Genomic DNA, 12,615 nt, shown 5'->3' with positions numbered 1-12,615 from the left:
AGCCACATTTTGGGTCAAGTATCTGTCTTGTGGTTTTGGGTCATCCAAGTATACATCCCAATTTCATATGCATACAAGATTCATATTTCAAACTACATTTTGTGTCAAGTATATATCTAGTGATTTATTGTTATCCAAACATACATCTCAATTTCTTATGAATAGAATATTCATATTGCAAGCCACATTGTGCGTCAAGTATCTATCTCGTGATTTAGGGTCATCCAAGCATACATCCCAATTTCTTCTGAATACAAGATTCATATTGCAAGCTACATTTTGAATCAAGTATCTATCTCGCTATTTAGGGTCATCATAGCTTACATCGCAATTTTGTATGAATACAAGATTCATATTGCAAGCGATATTTCAGGTCAAGTATCTATCTTGTGATTTAGGGTCATCGAAACATACATCCCAATTTCATATGAATACAAGATTTATGTTGCAAGCTACATTTTGGGTCAAATATATATCTCGCGATTTAGGGTCATCCAAGCATACATCTCAAATTCTTATGAATACAAGATTCATATTGCAAGTCATATTTTGGGTCAATTATCTATCTCGTGATTTAGGGTCATCCTAGCATATATCTCAATTACATATGAATACAAGATTCATATTGCAAGTCACATTTTGAGTCAAGTATCTATCTCGTGATTTAGGGTCATCCAAGCATACATCTCAATTACATCTGTATACAAGATTCATATTGCAAGTCACATTTTGGGTCAAGTATCAATCTCGTTATTTAGGGTCATTTAAGCATATATCACAATTTCATATGAATACAAGATTCATATTGCAAGCCACATTTTGGAACAAGTATCTATCTCATAATTTAGGGTCATCCAAACATACATTCCAATTTCATATGAATACAAGATTCATATTTCAAGCCAAATTTTGGATCAAGTATTGATCTCGTGATTTAGGGTCGTCGTAGTATACATCTCAATTACATATGAATACAAGATTCATATTGCAAGTCACATTTTGGGTCAAGTATCTATCTCGTGATTTAAGGTCATCCAAGCATACATCTCAATTTCATATGAATACAAGATTCATATTGCAAGCCACATTTTGGATCAAGTGTCTATCTCGTGATTTAATGTCATCCAAACATACGTCTCAATTTCAAATAAATACAAGATTTATATTACAAGTCACATTTTTGGTCAAATATCAATCTCGTGATTTAGGGTCATCCAAGCATACATCCTAATTTCATATGATTACAAGATTTATATTGCAAGCCCCATTCTGGGTCAAGTATTTATCTCGTGATTTAGGGTTACAAAGCATACATCTAAATTTCATATGAATACAAGATTCACATTGCAAGCCACTTTTGGGTCAAGTATTTATCTCGTGATTCAAGGTCACCAAATCATACATCCCAATTTCATATAAATACAAGATTCATATTGCAAGCCACATTTTGGATCGAGTATCTATCTCATAATTTAGGGTCATCCAAACATACGTCTCAATATTATATGAATACAAGATTCATATTGCAAGTCACATTTTGGATCAAATATCTACCTCGTGATTTAGGATCATCCTAGCATACATCCTAATTTCATATGAATACAAGATACATTTTGCAAGCCACATTTTCGATCAAGTATATATCTCGTGATTTTGGGTCATCCTAGCAAACATCTCAATTACATATGAATACAAGATTCATATTGCAAGTCACATTTTTGGTTAAGTATCTATCTAGTGATTTAGGATCATCCAAGCATACATCCTAATTTCATATGATTAGAAGATTCATATTGCAAGCCACAATTTGGGTCAAATATCTATCACGTGATTTAGGGTCAATATTTATCTCGTGATTTAGGATCATTAAAGCATACATCTTAATTTCATATGAATACAAGATTCATAATGCAAGCCACATTTTGGGTCGAATATTTATCTCGTCATTTAGGGTCATCAATTTTATATGAATACAAGAATCATATTGCAATCCACATTTTGGGTCTAGTATCAATTTCGTGATTTAGGGTCATTGAAGTATACATCTTAACTTCATATGAATACAAGATTCATAATGCAAGCCACATTTTGGATCAAGTGTCTATCTCGTGATTTATGATCATCTAAACATACGTATCAATTTCATATGAATACAAGATACATATTGCAAGTCACATTTTGGGTCAAATATGTATCTCCTGATTTAGGGTCATCAAAACATACATCTCAATTTCATATGATACAAGATTCATATTGCAAGCCACATTTGATCAAGTATTTGTCTTGTGATTTAGGGTCATCAAAGCATAAATCTCAATTTCATATTAATACAAGATTTATATTGCATGTCACATTTTGGGCCAAGTATCTATTTCGTGATTTAGAGTCATCCAAACATACAACTCAATTTCATATGAATACAAGATTCATATTTCAAGTCACATTTTGGGTCAAGTATCAATCTCGTGATTTAGGGTCATCCAAACATATATCCAAATTTCATTTGAATACAAGATTTATATTACAAGCCACATTTTAGGTCAAGCATTTATCTCGTGATTTGGGGTCATCCAAGCATACATCTCAATTTCATATGAATACTAGATTCATATTACAAGCTACATTTTGGGTGAAGTATTTATCTCGTGATTTAGGGTCATCAAAGCATACATCTCAATTTCATATGAATACAAGAATCATATTGCAAGCCACATTTGATCAAGTATTTATAATGTGATTTAGGGTCATCCAAGCATACATCTCAATTTCATATGAATACAAGATTCATATTGCAAGCCACATTTTCGGTCAAGTTTCTATCTCGTGATTTAGGGTCATCCAAGCATACATCTCAATTTCATATGAATACAAGATTCATATTGCAAGCCACATTTTCGGTCAAGTTTCTATCTCGTGATTTAGGGTCATTCAAGCATACATCCCAATTTCGTATGAATAGAAGATTTATATTGCAAGTCACATTTTAGGTAAAATATCTATCTCGTGATTTAGGGTCATCCAACATTATATCCCAATTTCATATGAATAATAGATTCATATTGCAAGCCACATTTTGGATCAAGTATCTATCTCGTGATTTAGGGTTATCCAAACATACGTCTCAATATTATATGAATACAAGATTCTTATTGCAAGTCACATTTTGGATCAAATATATATCTTGTGACTTATGGTCATCCAAGCATACATCCCAATTTCATATGAATACAAGATTCATATTGCAAGCCACATTTTGGATCAAGTGTCTATTTCGTGATTTAAGGTCATCCAAACATAAGTCTCAATTTCATATGAATACAAGATTCATATTGCAAGTCACATTTTAGGTCAAATATATATCTCGTGATTTAGGGTCATCCAAGCATACATCCTAATTTCATATGATTACAAGATTCATATTGCAAGCCACATTTTGGGTCAAGTATCTATCTCGTGATTTAGGGTCATCGAAACATGCATCCCAATTTCATATGAATACAAGATTCATAATGCAAGCCACATTTTGGAAAAAGTATCTATCTTTTGATTTAGGGTCATCCAAACATAAATCTCAATTTCATATGAATACAAGATTCATATTGCAAGTCACATTTTGGGTAAAGTATCTATTTCGTGATTTAGGGTCGTCCAAGTATACGTCGCAATTTCGTATGAATAAAAGATTCTTATTGCAAGTTACATTTTGGATCAAGTATCTATCTCGTGATCTAGGGTCATCGAAACATACATCTCAATTTCATATGAATACAAGATTCATAATGCAAGCCACATTTTGGAGCAAGTATCTATCTTTTGATTTAGGGTCATCTAAATATAAATCCCAATTTCATATGAATACAAGATTCATAATGCAAGCTACATTTTGGGTCAAATATCTATCTCATGATTTAGGGTCATCCAAGCATACATCTCAAATTCATATGAATACAAGATTCATATTGCAAGTTACATTTTGGGTCAAGTATATATCTCGTGATTTAGGGTCACCCAAACATACATCTTCATTTCATATTAATACAAGATTTATATTGCAAGTCACATTTTGAGTCAAATATTTATTTCATGATTTAGGGTTATCCAATCATACATCACAATTTCTTATGAATACAAGATTCATATTTTAAGCCACATTTTAGATCAAGTATCTATATCGTGATTTAGGGTCATCCAAGCCTACATATCAATTTCATATGAATACAAGATTCATATTGCAAGCCACATTTTCAATCAAATATCTATGTCGTGATTTAGGGTTATCCCAACATACATCTCAATTTCATATAAATACAAGATTCATATTGCAAGCTCTATTTTGGGTCAAATATTTATCTCGTGATTTAAGATCATCTAAGCATGCGTCTCAATTTCATATGAATACAAGATTGATATTGCAAGCCACATTTTGGGTCTAGTAGTTATCTTGTGATTTAGGGTCAGCTAAGCATACATCCTTATTTCATTTCATATAAATACAAGATTCATATTACAAGTCACATTTTGGGTCAAATATCTATCTCACGATTTAATTTATGATCATCCAAACATACATCCCAATTTCATATTGCAAGCCACATTTTTTGAGACAAGAATCCATCTCGTGATTAAATTTTAGATCATCCAAGCATATATCACAATTTTATATGAATAAAAAAATTATATTGTAAGCCACATTTTGAGTCAAATATTTGTTTCTAATTAAATTTAGGGTCATTCAACCATTACATCCCAATTTCATTTAAAAAAAAAAATCATATTGTCAACCATATTTTGGATCAATAATCCATCTTGTGATTTATTTTAGAGTCATCAAATCTTACTATCTCAATTTCATATAAATAAAAATTCATCTTGCAAGTCCAATTTTGGATGAAGGATCAATCTTGTGATTATATTTAGGAAAACATGTTTTTTGTCAAGAATCCATCACTTAATAAAATTTAGGATTATCTAAGCATACTAAATCAATTTCATAAGTATATAAATTCATATTGCATGGCACATTTAGGGCCAAAAATTTATTTCATTATTAAGTTTTGGACCATCCTATCATAACAATAACAAGTGAGTTATTTAAGTATTGAAATTGAAACTTTTCAATTTTATCAACCTTTTTAAAATATGAATAATCAACAATCGTCAAGATGATACATTTATAAAGAATTATAAAGAATTCAAATCAAAATTTGGAAAATTGGAACCTGAATGCGATACTTGAATTCAGAAAAAGAGATGCAGATTCATCATAATCTTGAATTCATAGGAAAATATGCACTCGCAGGTAAAGAAGATAAATCTTTATTTAGGTTTTGGGATACACCAATAGATCTCTTTTTTGCTCCTTATAACTTGAAGCCCAAAGTTATTAGGTCAAGTGTGTTAGTGGCTCGATATCCTATTTATTTATACCGTTAAATTAATTTTTTTTGACAGCCGGAAAATCATAGGAGTTTTTTTTTTTTTTTACAGTCGGAAGATTGTAGGAGTATTTTATTTTATTTTCTAAAACCAAATAGAAAGTTAAAGCATTTATAATATCTTTTCTGATAAAAAATATTTATAATATTTTGTAGAATACATCTAAAATGTATTGCAATTTAATAAATAAAAAAAATAAGTATTGCAATGTACCTCTTTAGATTGTAAATTCATTAGAAACATTACCTGTTTTGTTCTTCAATTATCTTTTTTTCTGAATATTGCAATGTACCTCGTATTGCTCCCATTCAGTTTGTGTCTTGTAATGGGAAAATGAGTGGTGGTCTCCAATGATACACTATGATTGGTGTTGACTTGAGGTGAGAAGGATCAATTGACTTGATACTTGTGGTGGTCTCCATCAATACATTATGATCCATTATCGTCCTCCTTGAATATGTTTGTTTCTATTTCTACAGCTATGTTGTATTTGGTCATAGGAAGGATCAATTTACAACTTATACCATGTAGTAAATAAGAGAATATAAATGTTATATTCTAATATATTAAACAATAGAGAAAGGGAAGAAATATATAGAGGAAGTAGGCATTAAACCATCTTCATCAAAAAAGAAATACAATCAAGTGTAATTTTTTAGGAATCCAATTTTTGGGTTCCTAACATTGTAATTGCTCATCTTGTTGTCTAATCTATTACTCTATTCATTCCATAATGTATTAATGTTTAAGCTTTTTAGTTTTGTTTGAAAAATATTGGTGTTTGAGAAATCCAAGGTCTAACTGATGTTTTTCTTCCAACTATACCCTTAGTTGAGAGAGAGTACATAGAAATTACAATTGATCACAAATACTAGGAATTAAATGAAGAAATATTACATCAAATACATATCAATTTATTATTTTTTGATTTAAATGAACTAGCCTTAAACATCAATGGATATTAAACAAAGGGAATAATATTAGAGTTTGCATTTGGTTATGGTGACACAACAAAAATCAAACCTTAAATCATTGCAGCAACATACTACGTTCTAAAAACCAAAATCCTAATAACAGAACTTATCTAGGAAGGTTTATATAAAATTACCTAATGCAGCAACCAATTTAGCAGGGAACTTTTGACCATGAGATATATCACTGCTTCCATCTGCAAACCTTCCCTGAGAACAAGTACAGTAAAAACTATCCGGATCCTCTTTACAACTCTTTACCTTTAAAGGAACCAATATAGGCGTCAACGAAAAGAGGATCACACTGTTGTTTTTACTTCTTGGCACTTGCAACTCATTTGCCTCTATTATGCTTTGTTCATCAACACCATAAGCCTTTCCTATAGACGTAACAGTTTCATGTAGTGAGGCTTTGGTAAGTTTCATTAACCAAATGATAGCATATATCGCCTTTTTTGACAGTGTATGAGTGTAAGGAGTGTTATGTTAATAGATGTTTCCAGAACATGAAAATATGAAAGGTACAATGATTGTTTTATTGAAAGGAATCTTGTTATCCCTTGAGATGTTGTTGATTGAGGCTATTTTAGATGACCAGGAACAAGAGCAGTCCCAACCTTCTATGAAGAAGCCATTCATAATGTTATGTGCAATGACATGAATAATATCGGAGGCAATATCGATCACTTAATCTTCATCGTGCAAATGATGAATCTGATGTTTTGTTCTATAAACATGAAGTTCTGATTGATGACGGGTATTTTTCTTGAAAGCTTTTACATTATTTTTGCATTTCTATATGGAGTTCATATAGTAGTTTCATGTGGTATAGAAGAGCACATTGCTGAATTGAACCTGGGTGTTGATAAGCATTCCCTTCGCTTGGGGACAAGAACTCTTGGAACTTTTAAATTCCAGCATTACAAAATCAGTTGAGTGATTTGAAGAAAAATGAGGTACATGTGTCAAATGATGCTTTTCACTATTTAACCTATTCAAGAAGAAAGTCATCCCTTGGTCATCCTATGCTTACAGTACACTCGAAATGACATGCACAAAGAATCAGATATAAATCTGACATCTTAAAAGAATGTGGACTCTGTTTGCAAGAACAGCATCAAGGAGCAAAGCACCATTGTTGTGCAAGCAGTGTGAAGTTTAATAATCTCATGAGCATTATAATGGTGTTTCAAAAGGTATCCCATCGTAAAATAGCAGTTGAAAACTACACTCCTTCCCTAATATAATTATTTCCATTTTCATTAGAATTTTTTTTTTTTTTATGAAAGAACACCCCAACAAAGTCTTCAATTAGTAAATCCTCCTTCTCAAGTACTACACCAATTTAACACATTTCATATTTTTTAGGCTCAAAAGTTAAATTTGCATTCAAAGTTATCAAGACCCAAAACCATAATCTAGGCTCAAAATCATTTTTGGTATCCAATGTCATCGAGGTGCCATATCATCATTTTAATTTATCAAATTTAGGACAATCTAAACTCAAATATAAAATTTTGCATCCAACATTATCGAAACAATTTATTATCACTTCAATTTATCGAATTTAAGATCATCTAACTCAAATCAGTTTTGTATCCAAGATAATCGTGTCACAACACCATCATCTCAATTTTACGAATTTCGAATCATCTTTGATCAAACATCAAATATTGGATCTAAGATCATTAAGGCAACATACCACATCTCAATTCATCGAATATAGGATCATCTAAGCTCAAATACCATATTTGACATCCAAAATTTTCTAAGCACAAAACCATCATTCTAATTTATCATATTTAAGATCTTCTAGCCTCAAATATCATATTTTACACTCAATATCATCAAGGTGCGACACCGTCATCCTAATTTAACAAATTTGGAATCACCTGGTCTCAAATATCAAATTTTGCACTCAGACTATCGAGGTACAATACCAACATGTCAATTTAACAAAAATAGGAACATCTAAACTCAAATATCATACTTGGACATCAATGGTCTACGAGACACAACTGTCATCCCAATTTATCAAATTAAGATCGTTTATGTTCAAATATCAAATTTCAAACCCAATGTCGTCGAGACACAATATCATCATCCCAATTTATCAAATTTCATATCATTTAAGGTAAGTATGAATAATAAATTCATATTGCAAGACATGTTTTGAGAATGAATAATAAAAAATTTATATTGAAAACCACATTTTTGGATCAAGAATCCATTTTGTGATTAAATTTAAGGTCATCCAAGTATACATCCCAATTTCATATTAATACAAAATTTATATTGCAAGCCAAATTTTTAGGGTCAAGAATCTATCTCGTGAGTAAATTTAGAGTTATCCAAACATACATATCAATTTCATATGAATAAAAAAATTCATATTGCAAGCCACATTTTGGGTCAAATATCTATCTTGTGATCAAATTTAGGGTTATCCAAGCATACATCCCAATTTCATATTGAAAGCCACATTTTTGGGTCAAGAATTCATCTCGTAATTAAATTTATTGTCATCCAAGCATACAATATCAATTTCATATGAATAAAAAATTCATATTGCAAGCCACATTTTGGGTCAAGTATCTATCTCGTGATAAAATTTAGGGTCATCCAAGCATACATCTCAATATCATATGAATACAAAATTCATATTAGAAGCCATATTTTGGGTCAAGTATCTATCTATCTCATGATTAAATTTAGGGTCACCCAAGTATGCATTTGGATTTCATATTGCAAGCCATGATTAAATTTACGGTCATACAAGCATACAATGTCAATTTCATATGAATAAAAAATTAATATTGCAAGCCACATTTTTGGTCAAGTATCTATCTCGTGATAAAATTTAGGATCATCCAATCATATATCCCAATTTCATACGAATACAAAATTCATATTAAAAACCACATTTTGGGTCAAATATCAATTTATCTCATGATTAAATTTAGGGTCACCCAAGTATACATATGGATTTCATATTGCAAGCCACATGTTTAGGTCAAGAATCCATCTCAGGTCATCCAAGCATACAATTTCAATTTCATATGAATAAAAAATTCATATTAGAGGTCACATTTTAGATCAAGTATCTATCTCATGATTAAATTTAATATCATCCAATCATACACCTCAATTTCATATGAATACAAAATTCATCTTGGAAGCCACATTTTAAAACAAGTATCTATCTCATGATTAAATTCAGTGTCATCCAAGCATACATCACAATTTTATACTACAAGTCGCATTTTTGTGTCAAAAATTCATCTAGTGAATAAAAAAGATCATATTGAAAGCCACATTTTGAATCAAATATCTATCTCATAATTAAATTTATGATTATCTAAACATACATTTCAATTTTATATAAATACAAAATTCATATTGAAAACCACATTTTTAATCAAATATATATTTCATGGTTAAATTTAGGATCATTCAAATATACTATCTCAATTTCATATAAATGAAAAATTCATATAGCCAACAACAACCTATTGGATCAAGAACCTATCCCTTTTGATAAATTTTATAGTCATCCAGCATGCTAAATCAATTTCATATTGGGTCATATTGGGCCAACCGACTTATCATAAGTATAGAATTTGAAATTTTTCAATTTTATCAACATGAATATTCAAGAATCATCAAAATTATACATTCTTGAATAATCAATAATAATACAAATGTTGCAAACAAAAAACTATCCAAACACAGTTTTGAGGACGAAAAATGTTTGCGCTGAAGAAAAAAATTGATACATCAAAAATCCGAATAACAAAGCTTGTGACTGGTCATCTTTTTCGGCACCACTTTAAATAAGATTTATGGGGTTTTCATAATCAAGATTCATGGATCAGATTTCTAGGGTTTTAATAACCAAGATTCATGTATAAGATTTTTAGAGTTTGAATAATCAAGATTCATGGAATCCAACGTTCTTTCAAGAACGGGATGTCACCGTCGCAATCAAAACCGAAAAAAGTTGCCTAAAAATTTGATGCCAAATACGAAGATGCCACGGAAAACAATTATAAAGAATTCAAATTGAAATTCGGAAGATCGAAACCTGACTGCAAAACTTGAATTTGGAAAAAGAGACTAGAAATTCATGGAATCTAGAATTCTGACGAAAATATGCAGCAATGGTGAGGAATCGAATTCGGATCGGCGATTCAGCAACTAAAGATTCATCGAAATTCAATAAAGAAGATAAATCTTTCATTCGGTTTCGTAGAGGTTTCATGTAGGGTCAATAACAACCAATTTAGAATAATACCCACTAATCTTTTCATTTGATCTCATTTATATTTATATTTTTTCAATTCTCTTTCACCATATGCATTCTATATTACAAAAAAATACAAAATTCACATATATGATTTCATTTAGGGTGAAGTATATCATACCGATTTTTTCAATATGGGTTGGAAGAATTCTTGTTGCAAGTATTTTGGATTATGAAGGCTCAAACATCCGATGCAGAATAAGAATCACAAAATCTTGCAAGATTGAACAATCAAGAACCGAAGCCTGACTAAACAATCAAGAACCGAAACTGACGTTACTGTAGCTGTTAGGAACGGCAAACAAAAGAATTGGTGTAATTCACCCCGTCGATCCTCATTCCTCTGAAACCCTCGAAAATCCCCAAATCCAAAACTTTTCCGATCCCAATTCCACAACCGTAATGAAACACAAGAAACTCTCATGGAGTATCAAAACGCTGATGACACAGAGCGCCAGAAATTGAGGCCGAAACCAATTGCAGCCCATAAAAGAAAGTTACGCGAGAAATTCCAATTCTGATCGAAATCCTAAAACCCTTTCCTTTCGTACCTGCCATTTTGTTTCAGTAAATATGATCTTTTTATTGCTAGATTAAAAGATTGAAAGAATTAAGAGCGAAGACGAGAGAGGAAAACGACAACAACGAGGCTGCGAGTGTGTGATGTGAGGAGTGAGGAGTTTATATATATACTTTTTGTAATCATTATGAAGCCAGTAATGAACTCCGGTTTTTTTTTATCCTTTAAACTAGGGATCTTTGCGACCCGAAAATAAAAATTCTAACAGTTTTTAATTTTTGTGAAAATATTTCCGTCAGTTTTCTATGTTTAATAATAATACACTATACATTATTATTTTCCATTAAAAAAATTATACATTATTTCATAAAATTATTCTTTTTTATACCAAATTATTCTTATAAAATACATTACTAAGTAAGAGGCCGTAATTTTTTTTTTCATTCACATAAATTTCGAAGACTCATCAAAGTTAAGGGTTTATTTTATAAATTTAGATTTATGCACTGAAACTAATTTGCATGAATGTGATACTGTTTGATAGAAATTGGACCAATAAAGAAATGTAAATTTTAATTTTAAGATTAAAAAAATCGAATTTAAATTTAAGTGTTTGATCTCAAATGAATAGTCATCGATGGTTTGATTGCGTGAATACAATGATACTAATCGTAAAGAATATAGGTTAATCAAAAAAATTTAAAAGAGATTCCCGGTATAAAAGGTTAAAAAATGTATATATAAAGTTTTCCGGTACAAAGTTTATATATACATTTTTAACATTTCTGTATCGAAATTTTTTTTTAAAGTTTTTGGTTACAAACCTTCTATATACATTTATATCCTTTCTGTACCGAAAATCATTTTTAAAGTTTTTCGGTATAAATCTTTTGTACTGAAAACTTTTTTAAAGTTAAATTTTTTCGTTTAACCTTCTGTATGAAAAATCTTATAAAAAGTTTTTCGAAAATTTGTTACGTAACGAAAAACTTAAATTATTTGGTTCGAAAATATTTAAATGGTAAAAAAAAGTGAATTTGAATTTGTAAAATAGTAAAAGAATTTAAGGATAAATTTGACATTTCTAAAATATTGTGGGATATAAGTAAAATTGAGGGATACAAATGATAACTCTTCATCATATGCATATTTTTTATTGATTTTAGTCTTATTTATCTTTAACCATTAGTTAATTTAAGGAGTTTTGATATATTTTGTTGATTTTAGTTCTTTGATTTAATGAAATGTTTATATTATTATTTCTTTGATTAAGTAGATATTTTTTGGAGTTTTGCGTTGTTACTTTGTTTTAGTGCAGTGTTGAATTTTGGTGAGAAATCAACATGATCTATGTGGAGTATTTTAGTCATATCTTGAGTTGTAAA

General features: G+C 30.2%; 1 long non-coding RNA gene across 1 annotated transcript; it reads right to left on the bottom strand.

The window, feature by feature from the left end:
- Window positions 1-6,284: 6,284 nt before the first annotated feature.
- On the bottom strand, window positions 6,285-11,477 carry LOC105852192 (uncharacterized). Its single transcript, XR_003473026.2, has 2 exons — window positions 10,832-11,477; window positions 6,285-6,787 (listed from the first exon to the last, which is right to left on the bottom strand). It is a non-coding gene; the product is annotated as an uncharacterized lncRNA (long non-coding RNA).
- Between the last annotated feature and the right edge of the window lie 1,138 nt (window positions 11,478-12,615).

Source organism: Cicer arietinum, chromosome 5, assembly GCF_000331145.2.
Source record: "Cicer arietinum cultivar CDC Frontier isolate Library 1 chromosome 5, Cicar.CDCFrontier_v2.0, whole genome shotgun sequence".
Classification (NCBI taxonomy): Eukaryota; Viridiplantae; Streptophyta; class Magnoliopsida; order Fabales; family Fabaceae; genus Cicer; species Cicer arietinum.
This window is presented reverse-complemented; position numbering and strand designations above follow the sequence as displayed.